The 24,546-nt window shown below is 46.0% G+C and overlaps 16 non-coding genes and 4 pseudogenes across 16 annotated transcripts; all 20 read right to left on the reverse strand.

Moving 5' to 3' along the window:
- Positions 1 to 666: 666 nt before the first annotated feature.
- On the reverse strand, positions 667 to 857 carry LOC141233168 (U2 spliceosomal RNA). The gene has a single exon (XR_012299321.1). It is a non-coding gene; the product is annotated as a U2 spliceosomal RNA (small nuclear RNA).
- A 1,115-nt stretch (positions 858 to 1,972) lies between these two features.
- Positions 1,973 to 2,156, reverse strand: LOC141233286 (U2 spliceosomal RNA). The gene has a single exon (XR_012299428.1). It is a non-coding gene; the product is annotated as a U2 spliceosomal RNA (small nuclear RNA).
- A 794-nt stretch (positions 2,157 to 2,950) lies between these two features.
- Positions 2,951 to 3,042, reverse strand: LOC141233324 (U2 spliceosomal RNA; annotated as a pseudogene).
- Positions 3,043 to 4,157: 1,115 nt separating this feature from the next.
- On the reverse strand, positions 4,158 to 4,348 carry LOC141233169 (U2 spliceosomal RNA). The gene has a single exon (XR_012299322.1). It is a non-coding gene; the product is annotated as a U2 spliceosomal RNA (small nuclear RNA).
- A 1,115-nt stretch (positions 4,349 to 5,463) lies between these two features.
- On the reverse strand, positions 5,464 to 5,654 carry LOC141233170 (U2 spliceosomal RNA). Its single transcript, XR_012299323.1, has one exon. It is a non-coding gene; the product is annotated as a U2 spliceosomal RNA (small nuclear RNA).
- Positions 5,655 to 6,769: 1,115 nt separating this feature from the next.
- LOC141233171 (U2 spliceosomal RNA) lies at positions 6,770 to 6,960 on the reverse strand. Its single transcript, XR_012299324.1, has one exon. It is a non-coding gene; the product is annotated as a U2 spliceosomal RNA (small nuclear RNA).
- Positions 6,961 to 8,075: 1,115 nt separating this feature from the next.
- Positions 8,076 to 8,259, reverse strand: LOC141233276 (U2 spliceosomal RNA). Its single transcript, XR_012299419.1, has one exon. It is a non-coding gene; the product is annotated as a U2 spliceosomal RNA (small nuclear RNA).
- A 799-nt stretch (positions 8,260 to 9,058) lies between these two features.
- On the reverse strand, positions 9,059 to 9,150 carry LOC141233314 (U2 spliceosomal RNA; annotated as a pseudogene).
- Positions 9,151 to 10,265: 1,115 nt separating this feature from the next.
- LOC141233172 (U2 spliceosomal RNA) lies at positions 10,266 to 10,456 on the reverse strand. Its single transcript, XR_012299325.1, has one exon. It is a non-coding gene; the product is annotated as a U2 spliceosomal RNA (small nuclear RNA).
- A 1,115-nt stretch (positions 10,457 to 11,571) lies between these two features.
- Positions 11,572 to 11,762, reverse strand: LOC141233174 (U2 spliceosomal RNA). The gene has a single exon (XR_012299327.1). It is a non-coding gene; the product is annotated as a U2 spliceosomal RNA (small nuclear RNA).
- Positions 11,763 to 12,877: 1,115 nt separating this feature from the next.
- On the reverse strand, positions 12,878 to 13,068 carry LOC141233175 (U2 spliceosomal RNA). Its single transcript, XR_012299328.1, has one exon. It is a non-coding gene; the product is annotated as a U2 spliceosomal RNA (small nuclear RNA).
- A 1,115-nt stretch (positions 13,069 to 14,183) lies between these two features.
- On the reverse strand, positions 14,184 to 14,374 carry LOC141233176 (U2 spliceosomal RNA). Its single transcript, XR_012299329.1, has one exon. It is a non-coding gene; the product is annotated as a U2 spliceosomal RNA (small nuclear RNA).
- Positions 14,375 to 15,489: 1,115 nt separating this feature from the next.
- LOC141233287 (U2 spliceosomal RNA) lies at positions 15,490 to 15,674 on the reverse strand. The gene has a single exon (XR_012299429.1). It is a non-coding gene; the product is annotated as a U2 spliceosomal RNA (small nuclear RNA).
- Positions 15,675 to 16,473: 799 nt separating this feature from the next.
- LOC141233315 (U2 spliceosomal RNA) lies at positions 16,474 to 16,565 on the reverse strand (annotated as a pseudogene).
- Positions 16,566 to 17,680: 1,115 nt separating this feature from the next.
- On the reverse strand, positions 17,681 to 17,871 carry LOC141233177 (U2 spliceosomal RNA). The gene has a single exon (XR_012299330.1). It is a non-coding gene; the product is annotated as a U2 spliceosomal RNA (small nuclear RNA).
- Positions 17,872 to 18,986: 1,115 nt separating this feature from the next.
- LOC141233277 (U2 spliceosomal RNA) lies at positions 18,987 to 19,170 on the reverse strand. The gene has a single exon (XR_012299420.1). It is a non-coding gene; the product is annotated as a U2 spliceosomal RNA (small nuclear RNA).
- Positions 19,171 to 19,969: 799 nt separating this feature from the next.
- On the reverse strand, positions 19,970 to 20,061 carry LOC141233316 (U2 spliceosomal RNA; annotated as a pseudogene).
- Positions 20,062 to 21,176: 1,115 nt separating this feature from the next.
- On the reverse strand, positions 21,177 to 21,367 carry LOC141233178 (U2 spliceosomal RNA). Its single transcript, XR_012299331.1, has one exon. It is a non-coding gene; the product is annotated as a U2 spliceosomal RNA (small nuclear RNA).
- Positions 21,368 to 22,482: 1,115 nt separating this feature from the next.
- On the reverse strand, positions 22,483 to 22,673 carry LOC141233179 (U2 spliceosomal RNA). The gene has a single exon (XR_012299332.1). It is a non-coding gene; the product is annotated as a U2 spliceosomal RNA (small nuclear RNA).
- A 1,115-nt stretch (positions 22,674 to 23,788) lies between these two features.
- On the reverse strand, positions 23,789 to 23,970 carry LOC141233291 (U2 spliceosomal RNA). Its single transcript, XR_012299433.1, has one exon. It is a non-coding gene; the product is annotated as a U2 spliceosomal RNA (small nuclear RNA).
- Between the last annotated feature and the right edge of the window lie 576 nt (positions 23,971 to 24,546).

Below are 24,546 nucleotides of genomic sequence, written 5' to 3' on the forward strand. Positions count from 1 at the left end.
CTGCAGGCAGGATACCTGGCTGGCTGAATGTCGCTGAGAAGCTCACAGAGACCGCCATAAGCAACAGTTTAACAGAATGCCACAGACTAATCAACCAAACTTTTTGGGTTGGGTTCTCTTTTATAGTCTGCAGGCATTAAATGAAAGAAGTCAGTGTTCCAGCAGAAGGAGACAACGTTTCAGAAAAGGCATTGTAGCAAACCAAAAAAGAAATTTTAAGCGCAGCAGAGTAACCAGCGCACATACCTGTTAGCTCAGGTGAGTTTAAAAGGCTGCTGTTGATAACAAGGGCATTTGCTAAATAGATGGTGTGTGTGCAACAATATACTGAAAGGTCAATTATATTGTGCAGCTTATCTCACCACCTGTAGTTATTTAGGTGAAAGCTCCAAAATGCTTGCCTAATATGTCTGTTTATCCAAAAGGAAGTAAAAAGGGAGAGCTAGAAAGATAGCATTGCATCACATTACATGGCAATGCAAAGCACAGTTGCTGAAGTTGAACCAAAATGAGCTTGTAATCTGGCTTCTGCAACTTTGAACATGAAAAATCCAATGAGGAGAAGAAAAGCAAAGCCAAAGAGTCCATCCCAAAATCCGACAAACAAGCAAAATGAACAAAAAACATTGAATTCAATTCTTTCTGATTTTAGAAACTGCATTAAAGAAGGGGTGCACCGGTCCTGGAGATACTGCAATACCAGGTCAATGCGTGGAGTGGACAGAGCAAGCTCTTTTTCCATCTCCCTGTTCTAAAAATCCATTTAATATATGGTCCCCAGATAGGGGACGTATCAGATATTAAACTGATAAGAACAGATACTACACTTGATCTTAGCCAAAAGGCCGAGAAGCGATAACCAGAATTGGTTTCAAACTACGGAGCCACCCAAGGATCCTGAAAAGTCCATTTGTGGAGATGAGCTCCTGGACTCCCGTTAAGAAGACATGTTGTCAACCTCTAGATCCCTTACATGCCTGCACTTTTCGGCTTGCTGCTGCTGCAATCCACGCGTTTTAGATCTGCATAACTCCACCTCTTTAAACACAGCACCTTCACCCCCTGCTGTTCCCACCCGCCTCAACACCGTTGGAAGGGAGGAGAACCAATTAAGGCGGGGGGTGGGGTGGAACGAGCAGCTGTCTACCCTTAGCAGGAGGGCTCCTGATTACATACCTCTCCTGCTGCTGCTGCTGCTGGCTGTCCAGCAGCAGACTGAAGGTGGCTGCTGCTGTGCACAGGTATATAAAGGCTCAGAGCCTATTATGACACGCGCAGCCAGCGTTCCATTGCCACATTCCATCTACTGCAGGCAGGATACCTGGCTGGCTGAATGTCGCTGAGAAGCTCACAGAGACGGCCATAAGCAACAGTTTAACAGAATGCCACAGACTAATCAACCAAACTTTTTGGGTTGGGTTCTCTTTTATAGTCTGCAGGCATTAAATGAAAGAAGTCAGTGTTCCAGCAGAAGGAGACAACGTTTCAGAAAAGGCATTGTAGCAAACCAAAAAAGAAATTTTAAGCGCAGCAGAGTAACCAGCGCACATACCTGTTAGCTCAGGTGAGTTTAAAAGGCTGCTGTTGATAACAAGGGCATTTGCTAAATAGATGGTGTGTGTGCAACAATATACTGAAAGGTCAATTATATTGTGCAGCTTATCTCACCACCTGTAGTTATTTAGGTGAAAGCTCCAAAATGCTTGCCTAATATGTCTGTTTATCCAAAAGGAAGTAAAAAGGGAGAGCTAGAAAGATAGCATTGCATCACATTACATGGCAATGCAATGCACAGTTGCTGAAGTTGAACCAAAATGAGCTTGTAATCTGGCTTCTGCAACTTTGAACATGAAAAATCCAATGAGGAGAAGAAAAGCAAAGCCAAAGAGTCCATCCCAAAATCCGACAAACAAGCAAAATGAACAAAAAACATTGAATTCAATTCTTTCTGATTTTAGAAACTGCATTAAAGAAGGGGTGCACCGGTCCTGGAGATACTGCAATACCAGGTCAATGCGTGGAGTGGACAGAGCAAGCTCTTTTTCCATCTCCCTGTTCTAAAAATCCATTTAATATATGGTCCCCAGATAGGGGACGTATCAGATATTAAACTGATAAGAACAGATTTTTTTTTTTTTTTTTATCGAAAGCCCGAATTCGTGTACAAAACCCGAGTGCGCTTAAAAAAGTGACAAGTGCCACAAAAAAAATGCACTAGGATGCTGGTCTTCTTGAAACCCTCTCCAAAAGGAGAAGGGTCCCCCAAACCATTCCCCGTCCCTCCGAGCCAAAAGGCCACAGCGAGGAACAGGGACAAAAAGCCACCTCCAGCCGAAGCCAGAGGCGACCCAATCTTACCCCCAGCACCTGCCCGAGTTCTCACCCGAGCAAGGCACTGGGAGCCAAAGACTGTGCTCCCCTCCCAGAAGAGGGGAGCCAACAACGCTCTCCTCCCGAAAGAGGAGAGCCAGGGGGGTTCAGGGGGGAGCGGAACCTGATGGCCACACACTCCCCCCCTAGACCTGCCAAGAGAGGAACCCGTAAGGGAACCGCATCCCGACAAAATCCTAGTAGGACGTGACACACGTGAATAAGTGGACACACAGTGACAAAGAAATTAAATAAATAGTGAAGGTTTCACAGTATAATACTGCCCGGACCTTCGACCGGGAATTGAAAAATTCCCCATCCTAAGGCCAGAAGGCCCGGAATAAGGGTGTGTGCGAAGAAAGAAAATTTGAAGTGCTTGTGCAAATGTGCCATAAACTCAAGTGGGGTTCCCAATCCCAGTGAGTTAAGGCACCCCAGGGTCACCACTCCTGGGGCACTTCACACTTCGGGCTTTCGATCTTCCCCGGCCCAATGGCGTCGATCCTGGGGGGCCATGCTTTCCACCAGATGACGATATTAGCCACCTGGCGTACTAACAAGCGCCTAAACCCCAGTGTGCATAATGTATCAATCTACTAGGGCGGCCAACATCCAAAACCGCCTTTTCGAAAGATACTACACTTGATCTTAGCCAAAAGGCCGAGAAGCGATAACCAGAATTGGTTTCAAACTACGGAGCCACCCAAGGATCCTGAAAAGTCCATTTGTGGAGATGAGCTCCTGGACTCCCGTTAAGAAGACATGTTGTCAACCTCTAGATCCCTTACATGCCTGCACTTTTCGGCTTGCTGCTGCTGCAATCCACGCGTTTTAGATCTGCATAACTCCACCTCTTTAAACACAGCACCTTCACCCCCTGCTGTTCCCACCCGCCTCAACACCGTTGGAAGGGAGGAGAACCAATTAAGGCGGGGGGTGGGGTGGAACGAGCAGCTGTCTACCCTTAGCAGGAGGGCTCCTGATTACATACCTCTCCTGCTGCTGCTGCTGCTGGCTGTCCAGCAGCAGACTGAATGTGGCTGCTGCTGTGCACAGGTATATAAAGGCTCAGAGCCTATTATGACACGCGCAGCCAGCGTTCCATTGCCACATTCCATCTACTGCAGGCAGGATACCTGGCTGGCTGAATGTCGCTGAGAAGCTCACAGAGACCGCCATAAGCAACAGTTTAACAGAATGCCACAGACTAATCAACCAAACTTTTTGGGTTGGGTTCTCTTTTATAGTCTGCAGGCATTAAATGAAAGAAGTCAGTGTTCCAGCAGAAGGAGACAACGTTTCAGAAAAGGCATTGTAGCAAACCAAAAAAGAAATTTTAAGCGCAGCAGAGTAACCAGCGCACATACCTGTTAGCTCAGGTGAGTTTAAAAGGCTGCTGTTGATAACAAGGGCATTTGCTAAATAGATGGTGTGTGTGCAACAATATACTGAAAGATCAATTATATTGTGCAGCTTATCTCACCACCTGTAGTTATTTAGGTGAAAGCTCCAAAATGCTTGCCTAATATGTCTGTTTATCCAAAAGGAAGTAAAAAGGGAGAGCTAGAAAGATAGCATTGCATCACATTACATGGCAATGCAATGCACAGTTGCTGAAGTTGAACCAAAATGAGCTTGTAATCTGGCTTCTGCAACTTTGAACATGAAAAATCCAATGAGGAGAAGAAAAGCAAAGCCAAAGAGTCCATCCCAAAATCCGACAAACAAGCAAAATGAACAAAAAACATTGAATTCAATTCTTTCTGATTTTAGAAACTGCATTAAAGAAGGGGTGCACCGGTCCTGGAGATACTGCAATACCAGGTCAATGCGTGGAGTGGACAGAGCAAGCTCTTTTTCCATCTCCCTGTTCTAAAAATCCATTTAATATATGGTCCCCAGATAGGGGACGTATCAGATATTAAACTGATAAGAACAGATACTACACTTGATCTTAGCCAAAAGGCCGAGAAGCGATAACCAGAATTGGTTTCAAACTACGGAGCCACCCAAGGATCCTGAAAAGTCCATTTGTGGAGATGAGCTCCTGGACTCCCGTTAAGAAGACATGTTGTCAACCTCTAGATCCCTTACATGCCTGCACTTTTCGGCTTGCTGCTGCTGCAATCCACGCGTTTTAGATCTGCATAACTCCACCTCTTTAAACACAGCACCTTCACCCCCTGCTGTTCCCACCCGCCTCAACACCATTGGAAGGGAGGAGAACCAATTAAGGCGGGGGGTGGGGTGGAACGAGCAGCTGTCTACCCTTAGCAGGAGGGCTCCTGATTACATACCTCTCCTGCTGCTGCTGCTGCTGGCTGTCCAGCAGCAGACTGAAGGTGGCTGCTGCTGTGCACAGGTATATAAAGGCTCAGAGCCTATTATGACACGCGCAGCCAGCGTTCCATTGCCACATTCCATCTACTGCAGGCAGGATACCTGGCTGGCTGAATGTCGCTGAGAAGCTCACAGAGACCGCCATAAGCAACAGTTTAACAGAATGCCACAGACTAATCAACCAAACTTTTTGGGTTGGGTTCTCTTTTATAGTCTGCAGGCATTAAATGAAAGAAGTCAGTGTTCCAGCAGAAGGAGACAACGTTTCAGAAAAGGCATTGTAGCAAACCAAAAAAGAAATTTTAAGCGCAGCAGAGTAACCAGCGCACATACCTGTTAGCTCAGGTGAGTTTAAAAGGCTGCTGTTGATAACAAGGGCATTTGCTAAATAGATGGTGTGTGTGCAACAATATACTGAAAGGTCAATTATATTGTGCAGCTTATCTCACCACCTGTAGTTATTTAGGTGAAAGCTCCAAAATGCTTGCCTAATATGTCTGTTTATCCAAAAGGAAGTAAAAAGGGAGAGCTAGAAAGATAGCATTGCATCACATTACATGGCAATGCAATGCACAGTTGCTGAAGTTGAACCAAAATGAGCTTGTAATCTGGCTTCTGCAACTTTGAACATGAAAAATCCAATGAGGAGAAGAAAAGCAAAGCCAAAGAGTCCATCCCAAAATCCGACAAACAAGCAAAATGAACAAAAAACATTGAATTCAATTCTTTCTGATTTTAGAAACTGCATTAAAGAAGGGGTGCACCGGTCCTGGAGATACTGCAATACCAGGTCAATGCGTGGAGTGGACAGAGCAAGCTCTTTTTCCATCTCCCTGTTCTAAAAATCCATTTAATATATGGTCCCCAGATAGGGGACGTATCAGATATTAAACTGATAAGAACAGATACTACACTTGATCTTAGCCAAAAGGCCGAGAAGCGATAACCAGAATTGGTTTCAAACTACGGAGCCACCCAAGGATCCTGAAAAGTCCATTTGTGGAGATGAGCTCCTGGACTCCCGTTAAGAAGACATGTTGTCAACCTCTAGATCCCTTACATGCCTGCACTTTTCGGCTTGCTGCTGCTGCAATCCACGCGTTTTAGATCTGCATAACTCCACCTCTTTAAACACAGCACCTTCACCCCCTGCTGTTCCCACCCGCCTCAACACCGTTGGAAGGGAGGAGAACCAATTAAGGCGGGGGGTGGGGTGGAACGAGCAGCTGTCTACCCTTAGCAGGAGGGCTCCTGATTACATACCTCTCCTGCTGCTGCTGCTGCTGGCTGTCCAGCAGCAGACTGAAGGTGGCTGCTGCTGTGCACAGGTATATAAAGGCTCAGAGCCTATTATGACACGCGCAGCCAGCGTTCCATTGCCACATTCCATCTACTGCAGGCAGGATACCTGGCTGGCTGAATGTCGCTGAGAAGCTCACAGAGACCGCCATAAGCAACAGTTTAACAGAATGCCACAGACTAATCAACCAAACTTTTTGGGTTGGGTTCTCTTTTATAGTCTGCAGGCATTAAATGAAAGAAGTCAGTGTTCCAGCAGAAGGAGACAACGTTTCAGAAAAGGCATTGTAGCAAACCAAAAAAGAAATTTTAAGCGCAGCAGAGTAACCAGCGCACATACCTGTTAGCTCAGGTGAGTTTAAAAGGCTGCTGTTGATAACAAGGGCATTTGCTAAATAGATGGTGTGTGTGCAACAATATACTGAAAGGTCAATTATATTGTGCAGCTTATCTCACCACCTGTAGTTATTTAGGTGAAAGCTCCAAAATGCTTGCCTAATATGTCTGTTTATCCAAAAGGAAGTAAAAAGGGAGAGCTAGAAAGATAGCATTGCATCACATTACATGGCAATGCAATGCACAGTTGCTGAAGTTGAACCAAAATGAGCTTGTAATCTGGCTTCTGCAACTTTGAACATGAAAAATCCAATGAGGAGAAGAAAAGCAAAGCCAAAGAGTCCATCCCAAAATCCGACAAACAAGCAAAATGAACAAAAAACATTGAATTCAATTCTTTCTGATTTTAGAAACTGCATTAAAGAAGGGGTGCACCGGTCCTGGAGATACTGCAATACCAGGTCAATGCGTGGAGTGGACAGAGCAAGCTCTTTTTCCATCTCCCTGTTCTAAAAATCCATTTAATATATGGTCCCCAGATAGGGGACGTATCAGATATTAAACTGATAAGAACAGATACTACACTTGATCTTAGCCAAAAGGCCGAGAAGCGATAACCAGAATTGGTTTCAAACTACGGAGCCACCCAAGGATCCTGAAAAGTCCATTTGTGGAGATGAGCTCCTGGACTCCCGTTAAGAAGACATGTTGTCAACCTCTAGATCCCTTACATGCCTGCACTTTTCGGCTTGCTGCTGCTGCAATCCACGCGTTTTAGATCTGCATAACTCCACCTCTTTAAACACAGCACCTTCACCCCCTGCTGTTCCCACCCGCCTCAACACCGTTGGAAGGGAGGAGAACCAATTAAGGCGGGGGGTGGGGTGGAACGAGCAGCTGTCTACCCTTAGCAGGAGGGCTCCTGATTACATACCTCTCCTGCTGCTGCTGCTGCTGGCTGTCCAGCAGCAGACTGAAGGTGGCTGCTGCTGTGCACAGGTATATAAAGGCTCAGAGCCTATTATGACACGCGCAGCCAGCGTTCCATTGCCACATTCCATCTACTGCAGGCAGGATACCTGGCTGGCTGAATGTCGCTGAGAAGCTCACAGAGACCGCCATAAGCAACAGTTTAACAGAATGCCACAGACTAATCAACCAAACTTTTTGGGTTGGGTTCTCTTTTATAGTCTGCAGGCATTAAATGAAAGAAGTCAGTGTTCCAGCAGAAGGAGACAACGTTTCAGAAAAGGCATTGTAGCAAACCAAAAAAGAAATTTTAAGCGCAGCAGAGTAACCAGCGCACATACCTGTTAGCTCAGGTGAGTTTAAAAGGCTGCTGTTGATAACAAGGGCATTTGCTAAATAGATGGTGTGTGTGCAACAATATACTGAAAGGTCAATTATATTGTGCAGCTTATCTCACCACCTGTAGTTATTTAGGTGAAAGCTCCAAAATGCTTGCCTAATATGTCTGTTTATCCAAAAGGAAGTAAAAAGGGAGAGCTAGAAAGATAGCATTGCATCACATTACATGGCAATGCAATGCACAGTTGCTGAAGTTGAACCAAAATGAGCTTGTAATCTGGCTTCTGCAACTTTGAACATGAAAAATCCAATGAGGAGAAGAAAAGCAAAGCCAAAGAGTCCATCCCAAAATCCGACAAACAAGCAAAATGAACAAAAAACATTGAATTCAATTCTTTCTGATTTTAGAAACTGCATTAAAGAAGGGGTGCACCGGTCCTGGAGATAATGCAATACCAGGTCAATGCGTGGAGTGGACAGAGCAAGCTCTTTTTCCATCTCCCTGTTCTAAAAATCCATTTAATATATGGTCCCCAGATAGGGGACGTATCAGATATTAAACTGATAAGAACAGATTTTTTTTTTTTTTTTTATCGAAACCCCGAATTCGTGTACAAAACCCGAGTGCGCTTAAAAAAGTGACAAGTGCCACAAAAAAAAGTGCACTAGGATGCTGGTCTTCTTGAAACCCTCTCCAAAAGGAGAAGGGTCCCCCAAACCATTCCCCGTCCCTCCGAGCCAGAAGGCCACAGCGAGGAACAGGGACAAATAGCCACCTCCAGCCGGAGCCAGAGGCGACCCAATCTTACCCCCAATACCTGCCCGAGTTCTCACCCGAGCAAGGCACTGGGAGCCAAAGACTGTGCTCCCCTCCCGGAAGAGGGGAGCCAACAACGCTCTCCTCCCGAAAGAGGAGAGCCAGTGGGGTTCAGGGGGGAGCGGAACCTGATGGCCACACACTCCCCCCCTAGACCTGCCAAGAGAGGAACCCGTAAGGGAACCGCATCCCGACAAAATCCTAGTAAGGACGTGGACACACGTGAAAAAGTGGACACACAGTGACAAAAAAAAATTAAATAAATAGTGAAGGTTTCACAGTATAATACTGCCCGGACCTTCGACCGGGAATTGAAAAATTCCCCATCCTAAGGCCAGAAGGCCCGGAATAAGGGTGTGTGTGAAGAAAGAAATATTGAAGTGCTAGTGCAAATGTGCCATAAACTCAAGTGGGGTTCCCAATCCCAGTGAGTTAAGGCACCCCAGGGTCACCACTCCTGGGGCACTTCACACTTCGGGCTTTCGATCTTCCCCGGCCCAATGGCGTCGATCCTGGGGGGCCATGCTTTCCACCAGATGACTATATTAGCCACCTGGCGTACTAACAAGCGCCTAAACCCCAGTGTGCATAATGTATCAATCTACTAGGGCGGCCAACATCCAAAACCGCCTTTTCGAAAGATACTACACTTGATCTTAGCCAAAAGGCCGAGAAGCGATAACAAGAATTGGTTTCAAACTACGGAGCCACCCAAGGATCCTGAAAAGTCCATTTGTGGAGATGAGCTCCTGGACTCCCGTTAAGAAGACATGTTGTCAACCTCTAGATCCCTTACATGCCTGCACTTTTCGGCTTGCTGCTGCTGCAATCCACGCGTTTTAGATCTGCATAACTCCACCTCTTTAAACACAGCACCTTCACCCCCTGCTGTTCCCACCCGCCTCAACACCGTTGGAAGGGAGGAGAACCAATTAAGGCGGGGGGTGGGGTGGAACGAGCAGCTGTCTACCCTTAGCAGGAGGGCTCCTGATTACATACCTCTCCTGCTGCTGCTGCTGCTGGCTGTCCAGCAGCAGACTGAAGGTGGCTGCTGCTGTGCACAGGTATATAAAGGCTCAGAGCCTATTATGACACGCGCAGCCAGCGTTCCATTGCCACATTCCATCTACTGCAGGCAGGATACCTGGCTGGCTGAATGTCGCTGAGAAGCTCACAGAGACCGCCATAAGCAACAGTTTAACAGAATGCCACAGACTAATCAACCAAACTTTTTGGGTTGGGTTCTCTTTTATAGTCTGCAGGCATTAAATGAAAGAAGTCAGTGTTCCAGCAGAAGGAGACAACGTTTCAGAAAAGGCATTGTAGCAAACCAAAAAAGAAATTTTAAGCGCAGCAGAGTAACCAGCGCACATACCTGTTAGCTCAGGTGAGTTTAAAAGGCTGCTGTTGATAACAAGGGCATTTGCTAAATAGATGGTGTGTGAGCAACAATATACTGAAAGGTCAATTATATTGTGCAGCTTATCTCACCACCTGTAGTTATTTAGGTGAAAGCTCCAAAATGCTTGCCTAATATGTCTGTTTATCCAAAAGGAAGTAAAAAGGGAGAGCTAGAAAGATAGCATTGCATCACATTACATGGCAATGCAATGCACAGTTGCTGAAGTTGAACCAAAATGAGCTTGTAATCTGGCTTCTGCAACTTTGAACATGAAAAATCCAATGAGGAGAAGAAAAGCAAAGCCAAAGAGTCCATCCCAAAATCCGACAAACAAGCAAAATGAACAAAAAACATTGAATTCAATTCTTTCTGATTTTAGAAACTGCATTAAAGAAGGGGTGCACCGGTCCTGGAGATACTGCAATACCAGGTCAATGCGTGGAGTGGACAGAGCAAGCTCTTTTTCCATCTCCCTGTTCTAAAAATCCATTTAATATATGGTCCCCAGATAGGGGACGTATCAGATATTAAACTGATAAGAACAGATACTACACTTGATCTTAGCCAAAAGGCCGAGAAGCGATAACCAGAATTGGTTTCAAACTACGGAGCCACCCAAGGATCCTGAAAAGTCCATTTGTGGAGATGAGCTCCTGGACTCCCGTTAAGAAGACATGTTGTCAACCTCTAGATCCCTTACATGCCTGCACTTTTCGGCTTGCTGCTGCTGCAATCCACGCGTTTTAGATCTGCATAACTCCACCTCTTTAAACACAGCACCTTCACCCCCTGCTGTTCCCACCCGCCTCAACACCGTTGGAAGGGAGGAGAACCAATTAAGGCGGGGGGTGGGGTGGAACGAGCAGCTGTCTACCCTTAGCAGGAGGGCTCCTGATTACATACCTCTCCTGCTGCTGCTGCTGCTGGCTGTCCAGCAGCAGACTGAAGGTGGCTGCTGCTGTGCACAGGTATATAAAGGCTCAGAGCCTATTATGACACGCGCAGCCAGCGTTCCATTGCCACATTCCATCTACTGCAGGCAGGATACCTGGCTGGCTGAATGTCGCTGAGAAGCTCACAGAGACCGCCATAAGCAACAGTTTAACAGAATGCCACAGACTAATCAACCAAACTTTTTGGGTTGGGTTCTCTTTTATAGTCTGCAGGCATTAAATGAAAGAAGTCAGTGTTCCAGCAGAAGGAGACAACGTTTCAGAAAAGGCATTGTAGCAAACCAAAAAAGAAATTTTAAGCGCAGCAGAGTAACCAGCGCACATACCTGTTAGCTCAGGTGAGTTTAAAAGGCTGCTGTTGATAACAAGGGCATTTGCTAAATAGATGGTGTGTGTGCAACAATATACTGAAAGGTCAATTATATTGTGCAGCTTATCTCACCACCTGTAGTTATTTAGGTGAAAGCTCCAAAATGCTTGCCTAATATGTCTGTTTATCCAAAAGGAAGTAAAAAGGGAGAGCTAGAAAGATAGCATTGCATCACATTACATGGCAATGCAATGCACAGTTGCTGAAGTTGAACCAAAATGAGCTTGTAATCTGGCTTCTGCAACTTTGAACATGAAAAATCCAATGAGGAGAAGAAAAGCAAAGCCAAAGAGTCCATCCCAAAATCCGACAAACAAGCAAAATGAACAAAAAACATTGAATTCAATTCTTTCTGATTTTAGAAACTGCATTAAAGAAGGGGTGCACCGGTCCTGGAGATACTGCAATACCAGGTCAATGCGTGGAGTGGACAGAGCAAGCTCTTTTTCCATCTCCCTGTTCTAAAAATCCATTTAATATATGGTCCCCAGATAGGGGACGTATCAGATATTAAACTGATAAGAACAGATACTACACTTGATCTTAGCCAAAAGGCCGAGAAGCGATAACCAGAATTGGTTTCAAACTACGGAGCCACCCAAGGATCCTGAAAAGTCCATTTGTGGAGATGAGCTCCTGGACTCCCGTTAAGAAGACATGTTGTCAACCTCTAGATCCCTTACATGCCTGCACTTTTCGGCTTGCTGCTGCTGCAATCCACGCGTTTTAGATCTGCATAACTCCACCTCTTTAAACACAGCACCTTCACCCCCTGCTGTTCCCACCCGCCTCAACACCGTTGGAAGGGAGGAGAACCAATTAAGGCGGGGGGTGGGGTGGAACGAGCAGCTGTGTACCCTTAGCAGGAGGGCTCCTGATTACATACCTCTCCTGCTGCTGCTGCTGCTGGCTGTCCAGCAGCAGACTGAAGGTGGCTGCTGCTGTGCACAGGTATATAAAGGCTCAGAGCCTATTATGACACGCGCAGCCAGCGTTCCATTGCCACATTCCATCTACTGCAGGCAGGATACCTGGCTGGCTGAATGTCGCTGAGAAGCTCACAGAGACCGCCATAAGCAACAGTTTAACAGAATGCCACAGACTAATCAACCAAACTTTTTGGGTTGGGTTCTCTTTTATAGTCTGCAGGCATTAAATGAAAGAAGTCAGTGTTCCAGCAGAAGGAGACAACGTTTCAGAAAAGGCATTGTAGCAAACCAAAAAAGAAATTTTAAGCGCAGCAGAGTAAGCAGCGCACATACCTGTTAGCTCAGGTGAGTTTAAAAGGCTGCTGTTGATAACAAGGGCATTTGCTAAATAGATGGTGTGTGTGCAACAATATACTGAAAGGTCAATTATATTGTGCAGCTTATCTCACCACCTGTAGTTATTTAGGTGAAAGCTCCAAAATGCTTGCCTAATATGTCTGTTTATCCAAAAGGAAGTAAAAAGGGAGAGCTAGAAAGATAGCATTGCATCACATTACATGGCAATGCAATGCACAGTTGCTGAAGTTGAACCAAAATGAGCTTGTAATCTGGCTTCTGCAACTTTGAACATGAAAAATCCAATGAGGAGAAGAAAAGCAAAGCCAAAGAGTCCATCCCAAAATCCGACAAACAAGCAAAATGAACAAAAAACATTGAATTCAATTCTTTCTGATTTTAGAAACTGCATTAAAGAAGGGGTGCACCGGTCCTGGAGATACTGCAATACCAGGTCAATGCGTGGAGTGGACAGAGCAAGCTCTTTTTCCATCTCCCTGTTCTAAAAATCCATTTAATATATGGTCCCCAGATAGGGGACGTATCAGATATTAAACTGATAAGAACAGATACTACACTTGATCTTAGCCAAAAGGCCGAGAAGCGATAACCAGAATTGGTTTCAAACTACGGAGCCACCCAAGGATCCTGAAAAGTCCATTTGTGGAGATGAGCTCCTGGACTCCCGTTAAGAAGACATGTTGTCAACCTCTAGATCCCTTACATGCCTGCACTTTTCGGCTTGCTGCTGCTGCAATCCACGCGTTTTAGATCTGCATAACTCCACCTCTTTAAACACAGCACCTTCACCCCCTGCTGTTCCCACCCGCCTCAACACCGTTGGAAGGGAGGAGAACCAATTAAGGCGGGGGGTGGGGTGGAACGAGCAGCTGTCTACCCTTAGCAGGAGGGCTCCTGATTACATACCTCTCCTGCTGCTGCTGCTGCTGGCTGTCCAGCAGCAGACTGAAGGTGGCTGCTGCTGTGCACAGGTATATAAAGGCTCAGAGCCTATTATGACACGCGCAGCCAGCGTTCCATTGCCACATTCCATCTACTGCAGGCAGGATACCTGGCTGGCTGAATGTCGCTGAGAAGCTCACAGAGACGGCCATAAGCAACAGTTTAACAGAATGCCACAGACTAATCAACCAAACTTTTTGGGTTGGGTTCTCTTTTATAGTCTGCAGGCATTAAATGAAAGAAGTCAGTGTTCCAGCAGAAGGAGACAACGTTTCAGAAAAGGCATTGTAGCAAACCAAAAAAGAAATTTTAAGCGCAGCAGAGTAACCAGCGCACATACCTGTTAGCTCAGGTGAGTTTAAAAGTCTGCTGTTGATAACAAGGGCATTTGCTAAATAGATGGTGTGTGTGCAACAATATACTGAAAGGTCAATTATATTGTGCAGCTTATCTCACCACCTGTAGTTATTTAGGTGAAAGCTCCAAAATGCTTGCCTAATATGTCTGTTTATCCAAAAGGAAGTAAAAAGGGAGAGCTAGAAAGATAGCATTGCATCACATTACATGGCAATGCAATGCACAGTTGCTGAAGTTGAACCAAAATGAGCTTGTAATCTGGCTTCTGCAACTTTGAACATGAAAAATCCAATGAGGAGAAGAAAAGCAAAGCCAAAGAGTCCATCCCAAAATCCGACAAACAAGCAAAATGAACAAAAAACATTGAATTCAATTCTTTCTGATTTTAGAAACTGCATTAAAGAAGGGGTGCACCGGTCCTGGAGATACTGCAATACCAGGTCAATGCGTGGAGTGGACAGAGCAAGCTCTTTTTCCATCTCCCTGTTCTAAAAATCCATTTAATATATGGTCCCCAGATAGGGGACGTATCAGATATTAAACTGATAAGAACAGATACTACACTTGATCTTAGCCAAAAGGCCGAGAAGCGATAACCAGAATTGGTTTCAAACTACGGAGCCACCCAAGGATCCTGAAAAGTCCATTTGTGGAGATGAGCTCCTGGACTCCCGTTAAGAAGACATGTTGTCAACCTCTAGATCCCTTACATGCCTGCACTTTTCGGCTTGCTGCTGCTGCAATCCACGCGTTTTAGATCTGCATAACTCCACCTCTTTAAACACAGCACCTTCACCCCCTGCTGTTCCCACCCGCCTCAACACCGTTGGAAGGGAGGAGAACCAATTAAGGCGGGGGGTGGGGTGGAACGAGCAGCTGTGTACCCTTAGCAGGAGGGCTCCTGATTACATACCTCTCCTGCTGCTGCTGCTGCTGGCTGTCCAGCAGCAGACTGAAGGTGGCTGCTGCTGTGCACAGGTATATAAAGGCTCAGAGCCTATTATGACACGCGCAGCCAGCGTTCCATTGCCACATTCCATCTACTGCAGGCAGGATACCTGGCTGGCTGAATGTCGCTGAGAAGCTCACAGAGACCGCCATAAGCAACAGTTTAACAGAATGCCACAGACTAATCAACCAAACTTTTTGGGTTGGGTTCTCTTTTATAGTCTGCAGGCATTAAATGAAAGAAGTCAGTGTTCCAGCAGAAGGAGACAACGTTTCAGAAAAGGCATTGTAGCAAACCAAAAAAGAAATTTTAAGCGCAGCAGAGTAAGCAGCGCACATACCTGTTAGCTCAGGTGAGTTTAAAAGGCTGCTGTTGATAACAAGGGCATTTGCTAAATAGATGGTGTGTGTGCAACAATATACTGAAAGGTCAATTATATTGTGCAGCTTATCTCACCACCTGTAGTTATTTAGGTGAAAGCTCCAAAATGCTTGCCTAATATGTCTGTTTATCCAAAAGGAAGTAAAAAGGGAGAGCTAGAAAGATAGCATTGCATCACATTACATGGCAATGCAATGCACAGTTGCTGAAGTTGAACCAAAATGAGCTTGTAATCTGGCTTCTGCAACTTTGAACATGAAAAATCCAATGAGGAGAAGAAAAGCAAAGCCAAAGAGTCCATCCCAAAATCCGACAAACAAGCAAAATGAACAAAAAACATTGAATTCAATTCTTTCTGATTTTAGAAACTGCATTAAAGAAGGGGTGCACCGGTCCTGGAGATAATGCAATACCAGGTCAATGCGTGGAGTGGACAGAGCAAGCTCTTTTTCCATCTCCCTGTTCTAAAAATCCATTTAATATATGGTCCCCAGATAGGGGACGTATCAGATATTAAACTGATAAGAACAGATTTTTTTTTTTTTTTTTTATCGAAACCCCGAATTCGTGTACAAAACCCGAGTGCGCTTAAAAAAGTGACAAGTGCCACAAAAAAAAGTGCACTAGGATGCTGGTCTTCATGAAACCCTCTCCAAAAGGAGAAGGGTCCCCCAAACCATTCCCCGTCCCTCCGAGCCAGAAGGCCACAGCGAGGAACAGGGACAAATAGCCACCTCCAGCCGGAGCCAGAGGCGACCCAATCTTACCCCCAATACCTGCCCGAGTTCTCACCCGAGCAAGGCACTGGGAGCCAAAGACTGTGCTCCCCTCCCGGAAGAGGGGAGCCAACAACGCTCTCCTCCCGAAAGAGGAGAGCCAGTGGGGTTCAGGGGGGAGCGGAACCTGATGGCCACACACTCCCCCCCTAGACCTGCCAAGAGAGGAACCCGTAAGGGAACCGCATCCCGACAAAATCCTAGTAAGGACGTGGACACACGTGAAAAAGTGGACACACAGTGACAAAAAAAAATTAAATAAATAGTGAAGGTTTCACAGTATAATACTGCCCGGACCTTCGACCGGGAATTGAAAAATTCCCCATCCTAAGGCCAGAAGGCCCGGAATAAGGGTGTGTGTGAAGAAAGAAATATTGAAGTGCTAGTGCAAATGTGCCATAAACTCAAGTGGGGTTCCCAATCCCAGTGAGTTAAGGCACCCCAGGGTCACCACTCCTGGGGCACTTCACACTTCGGGCTTTCGATCTTCCCCGGCCCAATGGCGTCGATCCTGGGGGGCCATGCTTTCCACCAGATGACTATATTAGCCACCTGGCGTACTAACAAGCGCCTAAACCCCAGTGTGCATAATGTATCAATCTACTAGGGCGGCCAACATCCAAAACCGCCTTTTCGAAAGATACTACACTTGATCTTAGCCAAAAGGCCGAGAAGCGATAACCAGAATTGGTTTCAAACTACGGAGCCACCCAAGGATCCTGAAAAGTCCATTTGTGGAGATGAGCTCCTGGACTCCCGTTAAGAAGACATGTTGTCAACCTCTAGATCCCTTACATGCCTGCACTTTTCGGCTTGCTGCTGCTGCAATCAACGCGTTTTAGATCTGCATAACTCCACCTCTTTAAACACAGCACCTTCACCCCCTGCTGTTCCCACCCGCCTCAACACCGTTGGAAGGGAGGAGAACCAATTAAGGCGGGGGGTGGGGTGGAACGAGCAGCTGTCTACCCTTAGCAGGAGGGCTCCTGATTACATACCTCTCCTGCTGCTGCTGCTGCTGGCTGTCCAGCAGCAGACTGAAGGTGGCTGCTGCTGTGCACAGATATATAAAGGCTCAGAGCCTATTATGACACGCGCAGCCAGCGTTCCATTGCCACATTCCATCTACTGCAGGCAGGATACCTGGCTGGCTGAATGTCGCTGAGAAGCTCACAGAGACCGCCATAAGCAACAGTTTAACAGAATGCCACAGACTAATCAACCAAACTTTTTGGGTTGGGTTCTCTTTTATAGTCTGCAGGTATTAAATGAAAGAAGTCAGTGTTCCAGCAGAAGGAGACAACGTTTCAGAAAAGGCATTGTAGCACACCAAAAAAGAAATTTTAAGCGCAGCAGAGTAACCAGCGCACATACCTGTTAGCTCAGGTGAGTTTAAAAGGCTGCTGTTGATAACAAGGGCATTTGCTAAATAGATGGTGTGTGTGCAACAATATACTGAAAGGTCAATTATATTGTGCAGCTTATCTCACCACCTGTAGTTATTTAGGTGAAAGCTCCAAAATGCTTGCCTAATATGTCTGTTTATCCAAAAGGAAGTAAAAAGGGAGAGCTAGAAAGATAGCATTGCATCACATTACATGGCAATGCAATGCACAGTTGCTGAAGTTGAACCAAAATGAGCTTGTAATCTGGCTTCTGCAACTTTGAACATGAAAAATCCAATGAGGAGAAGAAAAGCAAAGCCAAAGAGTCCATCCCAAAATCCGACAAACAAGCAAAATGAACAAAAAACATTGAATTCAATTCTTTCTGATTTTAGAAACTGCATTAAAGAAGGGGTGCACCGGTCCTGGAGATACTGCAATACCAGGTCAATGCGTGGAGTGGACAGAGCAAGCTCTTTTTCCATCTCCCTGTTCTAAAAATCCATTTAATATATGGTCCCCAGATAGGGGACGTATCAGATATTAAACTGATAAGAACAGATACTACACTTGATCTTAGCCAAAAGGCCGAGAAGCGATAACCAGAATTGGTTTCAAACTACGGAGCCACCCAAGGATCCTGAAAAGTCCATTTGTGGAGATGAGCTCCTGGACTCCCGTTAAGAAGACATGTTGTCAACCTCTAGATCCCTTACATGCCTGCACTTTTCGGCTTGCTGCTGCTGCAATCCACGCGTTTTAGATCTGCATAACTCCACCTCTTTAAACACAGCACCTTCACCCCCTGCTGTTCCCACCCGCCTCAACACCGTTGGAAGGGAGGAGAACCAATTAAGGCGGGGGGTGGGGTGGAACGAGCAGCTGTGTACCCTTAGCAGGAGGGCTCCTGATTACATACCTCTCCTGCTGCTGCTGCTGCTGGCTGTCCAGCAGCAGACTGAAGGTGGCTGCTGCTGTGCACAGGTATATAAAGGCTCAGAGCCTATTATGACACGCGCAGCCAGCGTTCCATTGCCACATTCCATCTACTGCAGGCAGGATACCTGGCTGGCTGAATGTCGCTGAGAAGCTCACAGAGACCGCCATAAGCAACAGTTTAACAGAATGCCACAGACTAATCAACCAAACTTTTTGGGTTGGGTTCTCTTTTATAGTCTGCAGGCATTAAATGAAAGAAGTCAGTGTTCCAGCAGAAGGAGACAACGTTTCAGAAAAGGCATTGTAGCAAACCAAAAAAGAAATTTTAAGCGCAGCAGAGTAAGCAGCGCACATACCTGTTAGCTCAGGTGAGTTTAAAAGGCTGCTGTTGATAACAAGGGCATTTGCTAAATAGATGGTGTGTGTGCAACAATATACTGAAAGGTCAATTATATTGTGCAGCTTATCTCACCACCTGTAGTTATTTAGGTGAAAGCTCCAAAATGCTTGCCTAATATGTCTGTTTATCCAAAAGGAAGTAAAAAGGGAGAGCTAGAAAGATAGCATTGCATCACATTACATGGCAATGCAATGCACAGTTGCTGAAGTTGAACCAAAATGAGCTTGTAATCTGGCTTCTGCAACTTTGAACATGAAAAATCCAATGAGGAGAAGAAAAGCAAAGCCAAAGAGTCCATCCCAAAATCCGACAAACAAGCAAAATGAACAAAAAACATTGAATTCAATTCTTTCTGATTTTAGAAACTGCATTAAAGAAGGGGTGCACCGGTCCTGGAGATAATGCAATACCAGGTCAATGCGTGGAGTGGACAGAGCAAGCTCTTTTTCCATCTCCCTGTTCTAAAAATCCATTTAATATATGGTCCCCAGATAGGGGACGTATCAGATATTAAACTGATAAGAACAGATTTTTTTTTTTTTTTTTATCGAAACCCCGAATTCGTGTACAAATCCCGAGTGCGCTTAAAAAAGTGACAAGTGCCACAAAAAAAAGTGCACTAGGATGCTGGTCTTCTTGAAACCCTCTCCAAAAGGAGAAGGGTCCCCCAAACCATTCCCCGTCCCTCCGAGCCAGAAGGCCACAGCGAGGAACAGGGACAAATAGCCACCTCCAGCCGGCGCCAGAGGCGACCCAATCTTACCCCCAATACCTGCCCGAGTTCTCACCCGAGCAAGGCACTGGGAGCCAAAGACTGTGCTCCCCTCCCGGAAGAGGGGAGCCAACAACGCTCTCCTCCCGAAAGAGGAGAGCCAGTGGGGTTCAGGGGGGAGCGGAACCTGATGGCCACACACTCCCCCCCTAGACCTGCCAAGAGAGGAACCCGTAAGGGAACCGCATCCCGACAAAATCCTAGTAAGGACGTGGACACACGTGAAAAAGTGGACACACAGTGACAAAAAAAAATTAAATAAATAGTGAAGGTTTCACAGTATAATACTGCCCGGACCTTCGACCGGGAATTGAAAAATTCCCCATCCTAAGGCCAGAAGGCCCGGAATAAGGGTGTGTGTGAAGAAAGAAATATTGAAGTGCTAGTGCAAATGTGCCATAAACTCAAGTGGGGTTCCCAATCCCAGTGAGTTAAGGCACCCCAGGGTCACCACTCCTGGGGCACTTCACACTTCGGGCTTTCGATCTTCCCCGGCCCAATGGCGTCGATCCTGGGGGGCCATGCTTTCCACCAGATGACTATATTAGCCACCTGGCGTACTAACAAGCGCCTAAACCCCAGTGTGCATAATGTATCAATCTACTAGGGCGGCCAACATCCAAAACCGCCTTTTCGAAAGATACTACACTTGATCTTAGCCAAAAGGCCGAGAAGCGATAACCAGAATTGGTTTCAAACTACGGAGCCACCCAAGGATCCTGAAAAGTCCATTTGTGGAGATGAGCTCCTGGACTCCCGTTAAGAAGACATGTTGTCAACCTCTAGATCCCTTACATGCCTGCACTTTTCGGCTTGCTGCTGCTGCAATCCACGCGTTTTAGATCTGCATAACTCCACCTCTTTAAACACAGCACCTTCACCCCCTGCTGTTCCCACCCGCCTCAACACCGTTGGAAGGGAGGAGAACCAATTAAGGCGGGGGGTGGGGTGGAACGAGCAGCTGTCTACCCTTAGCAGGAGGGCTCCTGATTACATACCTCTCCTGCTGCTGCTGCTGCTGGCTGTCCAGCAGCAGACTGAAGGTGGCTGCTGCTGTGCACAGGTATATAAAGGCTCAGAGCCTATTATGACACGCGCAGCCAGCGTTCCATTGCCACATTCCATCTACTGCAGGCAGGATACCAGGCTGGCTGAATGTCGCTGAGAAGCTCACAGAGACCGCCATAAGCAACAGTTTAACAGAATGCCACAGACTAATCAACCAAACTTTTTGGGTTGGGTTCTCTTTTATAGTCTGCAGGCATTAAATGAAAGAAGTCAGTGTTCCAGCAGAAGGAGACAACGTTTCAGAAAAGGCATTGTAGCAAACCAAAAAAGAAATTTTAAGCGCAGCAGAGTAACCAGCGCACATACCTGTTAGCTCAGGTGAGTTTAAAAGGCTGCTGTTGATAACAAGGGCATTTGCTAAATAGATGGTGTGTGTGCAACAATATACTGAAAGGTCAATTATATTGTGCAGCTTATCTCACCACCTGTAGTTATTTAGGTGAAAGCTCCAAAATGCTTGCCTAATATGTCTGTTTATCCAAAAGGAAGTAAAAAGGGAGAGCTAGAAAGATAGCATTGCATCACATTACATGGCAATGCAATGCACAGTTGCTGAAGTTGAACCAAAATGAGCTTGTAATCTGGCTTCTGCAACTTTGAACATGAAAAATCCAATGAGGAGAAGAAAAGCAAAGCCAAAGAGTCCATCCCAAAATCCGACAAACAAGCAAAATGAACAAAAAACATTGAATTCAATTCTTTCTGATTTTAGAAACTGCATTAAAGAAGGGGTGCACCGGTCCTGGAGATACTGCAATACCAGGTCAATGCGTGGAGTGGACAGAGCAAGCTCTTTTTCCATCTCCCTGTTCTAAAAATCCATTTAATATATGGTCCCCAGATAGGGGACGTATCAGATATTAAACTGATAAGAACAGATACTACACTTGATCTTAGCCAAAAGGCCGAGAAGCGATAACCAGAATTGGTTTCAAACTACGGAGCCACCCAAGGATCCTGAAAAGTCCATTTGTGGAGATGAGCTCCTGGACTCCCGTTAAGAAGACATGTTGTCAACCTCTAGATCCCTTACATGCCTGCACTTTTCGGCTTGCTGCTGCTGCAATCCACGCGTTTTAGATCTGCATAACTCCACCTCTTTAAACACAGCACCTTCACCCCCTGCTGTTCCCACCCGCCTCAACACCGTTGGAAGGGAGGAGAACCAATTAAGGCGGGGGGTGGGGTGGAACGAGCAGCTGTCTACCCTTAGCAGGAGGGCTCCTGATTACATACCTCTCCTGCTGCTGCTGCTGCTGGCTGTCCAGCAGCAGACTGAAGGTGGCTGCTGCTGTGCACAGGTATATAAAGGCTCAGAGCCTATTATGACACGCGCAGCCAGCGTTCCATTGCCACATTCCATCTACTGCAGGCAGGATACCTGGCTGGCTGAATGTCGCTGAGAAGCTCACAGAGACCGCCATAAGCAACAGTTTAACAGAATGCCACAGACTAATCAACCAAACTTTTTGGGTTGGGTTCTCTTTTATAGTCTGCAGGCATTAAATGAAAGAAGTCAGTGTTCCAGCAGAAGGAGACAACGTTTCAGAAAAGGCATTGTAGCAAACCAAAAAAGAAATTTTAAGCGCAGCAGAGTAACCAGCGCACATACCTGTTAGCTCAGGTGAGTTTAAAAGGCTGCTGTTGATAACAAGGGCATTTGCTAAATAGATGGTGTGTGTGCAACAATATACTGAAAGGTCAATTATATTGTGCAGCTTATCTCACCACCTGTAGTTATTTAGGTGAAAGCTCCAAAATGCTTGCCTAATATGTCTGTTTATCCAAAAGGAAGTAAAAAGGGAGAGCTAGAAAGATAGCATTGCATCACATTACATGGCAATGCAATGCACAGTTGCTGAAGTTGAACCAAAATGAGCTTGTAATCTGGCTTCTGCAACTTTGAACATGAAAAATCCAATGAGGAGAAGAAAAGCAAAGCCAAAGAGTCCATCCCAAAATCCGACAAACAAGCAAAATGAACAAAAAACATTGAATTCAATTCTTTCTGATTTTAGAAACTGCATTAAAGAAGGGGTGCACCGGTCCTGGAGATACTGCAATACCAGGTCAATGCGTGGAGTGGACAGAGCAAGCTCTTTTTCCATCTCCCTGTTCTAAAAATCCATTTAATATATGGTCCCCAGATAGGGGACGTATCAGATATTAAACTGATAAGAACAGATACTACACTTGATCTTAGCCAAAAGGCCGAGAAGCGATAACCAGAATTGGTTTCAAACTACGGAGCCACCCAAGGATCCTGAAAAGTCCATTTGTGGAGATGAGCTCCTGGACTCCCGTTAAGAAGACATGTTGTCAACCTCTAGATCCCTTACATGCCTGCACTTTTCGGCTTGCTGCTGCTGCAATCCACGCGTTTTAGATCTGCATAACTCCACCTCTTTAAACACAGCACCTTCACCCCCTGCTGTTCCCACCCGCCTCAACACCGTTGGAAGGGAGGAGAACCAATTAAGGCGGGGGGTGGGGTGGAACGAGCAGCTGTCTACCCTTAGCAGGAGGGCTCCTGATTACATACCTCTCCTGCTGCTGCTGCTGCTGGCTGTCCAGCAGCAGACTGAAGGTGGCTGCTGCTGTGCACAGGTATATAAAGGCTCAGAGCCTATTATGACACGCGCAGCCAGCGTTCCATTGCCACATTCCATCTACTGCAGGCAGGATACCTGGCTGGCTGAATGTCGCTGAGAAGCTCACAGAGACCGCCATAAGCAACAGTTTAACAGAATGCCACAGACTAATCAACCAAACTTTTTGGGTTGGGTTCTCTTTTATAGTCTGCAGGCATTAAATGAAAGAAGTCAGTGTTCCAGCAGAAGGAGACAACGTTTCAGAAAAGGCATTGTAGCAAACCAAAAAAGAAATTTTAAGCGCAGCAGAGTAACCAGCGCACATACCTGTTAGCTCAGGTGAGTTTAAAAGGCTGCTGTTGATAACAAGGGCATTTGCTAAATAGATGGTGTGTGTGCAACAATATACTGAAAGGTCAATTATATTGTGCAGCTTATCTCACCACCTGTAGTTATTTAGGTGAAAGCTCCAAAATGCTTGCCTAATATGTCTGTTTATCCAAAAGGAAGTAAAAAGGGAGAGCTAGAAAGATAGCATTGCATCACATTACATGGCAATGCAATGCACAGTTGCTGAAGTTGAACCAAAATGAGCTTGTAATCTGGCTTCTGCAACTTTGAACATGAAAAATCCAATGAGGAGAAGAAAAGCAAAGCCAAAGAGTCCATCCCAAAATCCGACAAACAAGCAAAATGAACAAAAAACATTGAATTCAATTCTTTCTGATTTTAGAAACTGCATTAAAGAAGGGATGCACCGGTCCTGGAGATACTGCAATACCAGGTCAATGCGTGGAGTGGACAGAGCAAGCTCTTTTTCCATCTCCCTGTTCTAAAAATCCATTTAATATATGGTCCCCAGATAGGGGACGTATCAGATATTAAACTGATAAGAACAGATTTTTTTTTTTTTTTTTCGAAAGCCCGAATTCGTGTACAAAACCCGAGTGCGCTTAAAAAAGTGACAAGTGCCACAAAAAAAGTGCACTAGGATGCTGGTCTTCTTGAAACCCTCTCCAAAAGGAGAAGGGTCCCCCAAACCATTCCCCGTCCCTCCGAGCCAAAAGGCCACAGCGAGGAACAGGGACAAAAAGCCACCTCCAGCCGAAGCCAGAGGCGACCCAATCTTACCCCCAGCACCTGCCCGAGTTCTCACCCGAGCAAGGCACTGGGAGCCAAAGACTGTGCTCCCCTCCCGGAAGAGGGGAGCCAACAACGCTCTCCTCCCGAAAGAGGAGAGCCAGGGGGGTTCAGGGGGGAGCGGAACCTGATGGCCACACACTCCCCCCCTAGACCTGCCAAGAGAGGAACCCGTAAGGGAACCGCATCCCGACAAAATCCTAGTAGGACGTGACACACGTGAATAAGTGGACACACAGTGACAAAGAAATTAAATAAATAGTGAAGGTTTCACAGTATAATACTGCCCGGACCTTCGACCGGGAATTGAAAAATTCCCCATCCTAAGGCCAGAAGGCCCGGAATAAGGGTGTGTGCGAAGAAAG

This window comes from Phyllobates terribilis, unplaced genomic scaffold, assembly GCF_046119375.1.
Source record: "Phyllobates terribilis strain yellow unplaced genomic scaffold, ASM4611937v1 Scaffold_572__1_contigs__length_1044912, whole genome shotgun sequence".
NCBI classification, from domain to species: Eukaryota; Metazoa; Chordata; class Amphibia; order Anura; family Dendrobatidae; genus Phyllobates; species Phyllobates terribilis.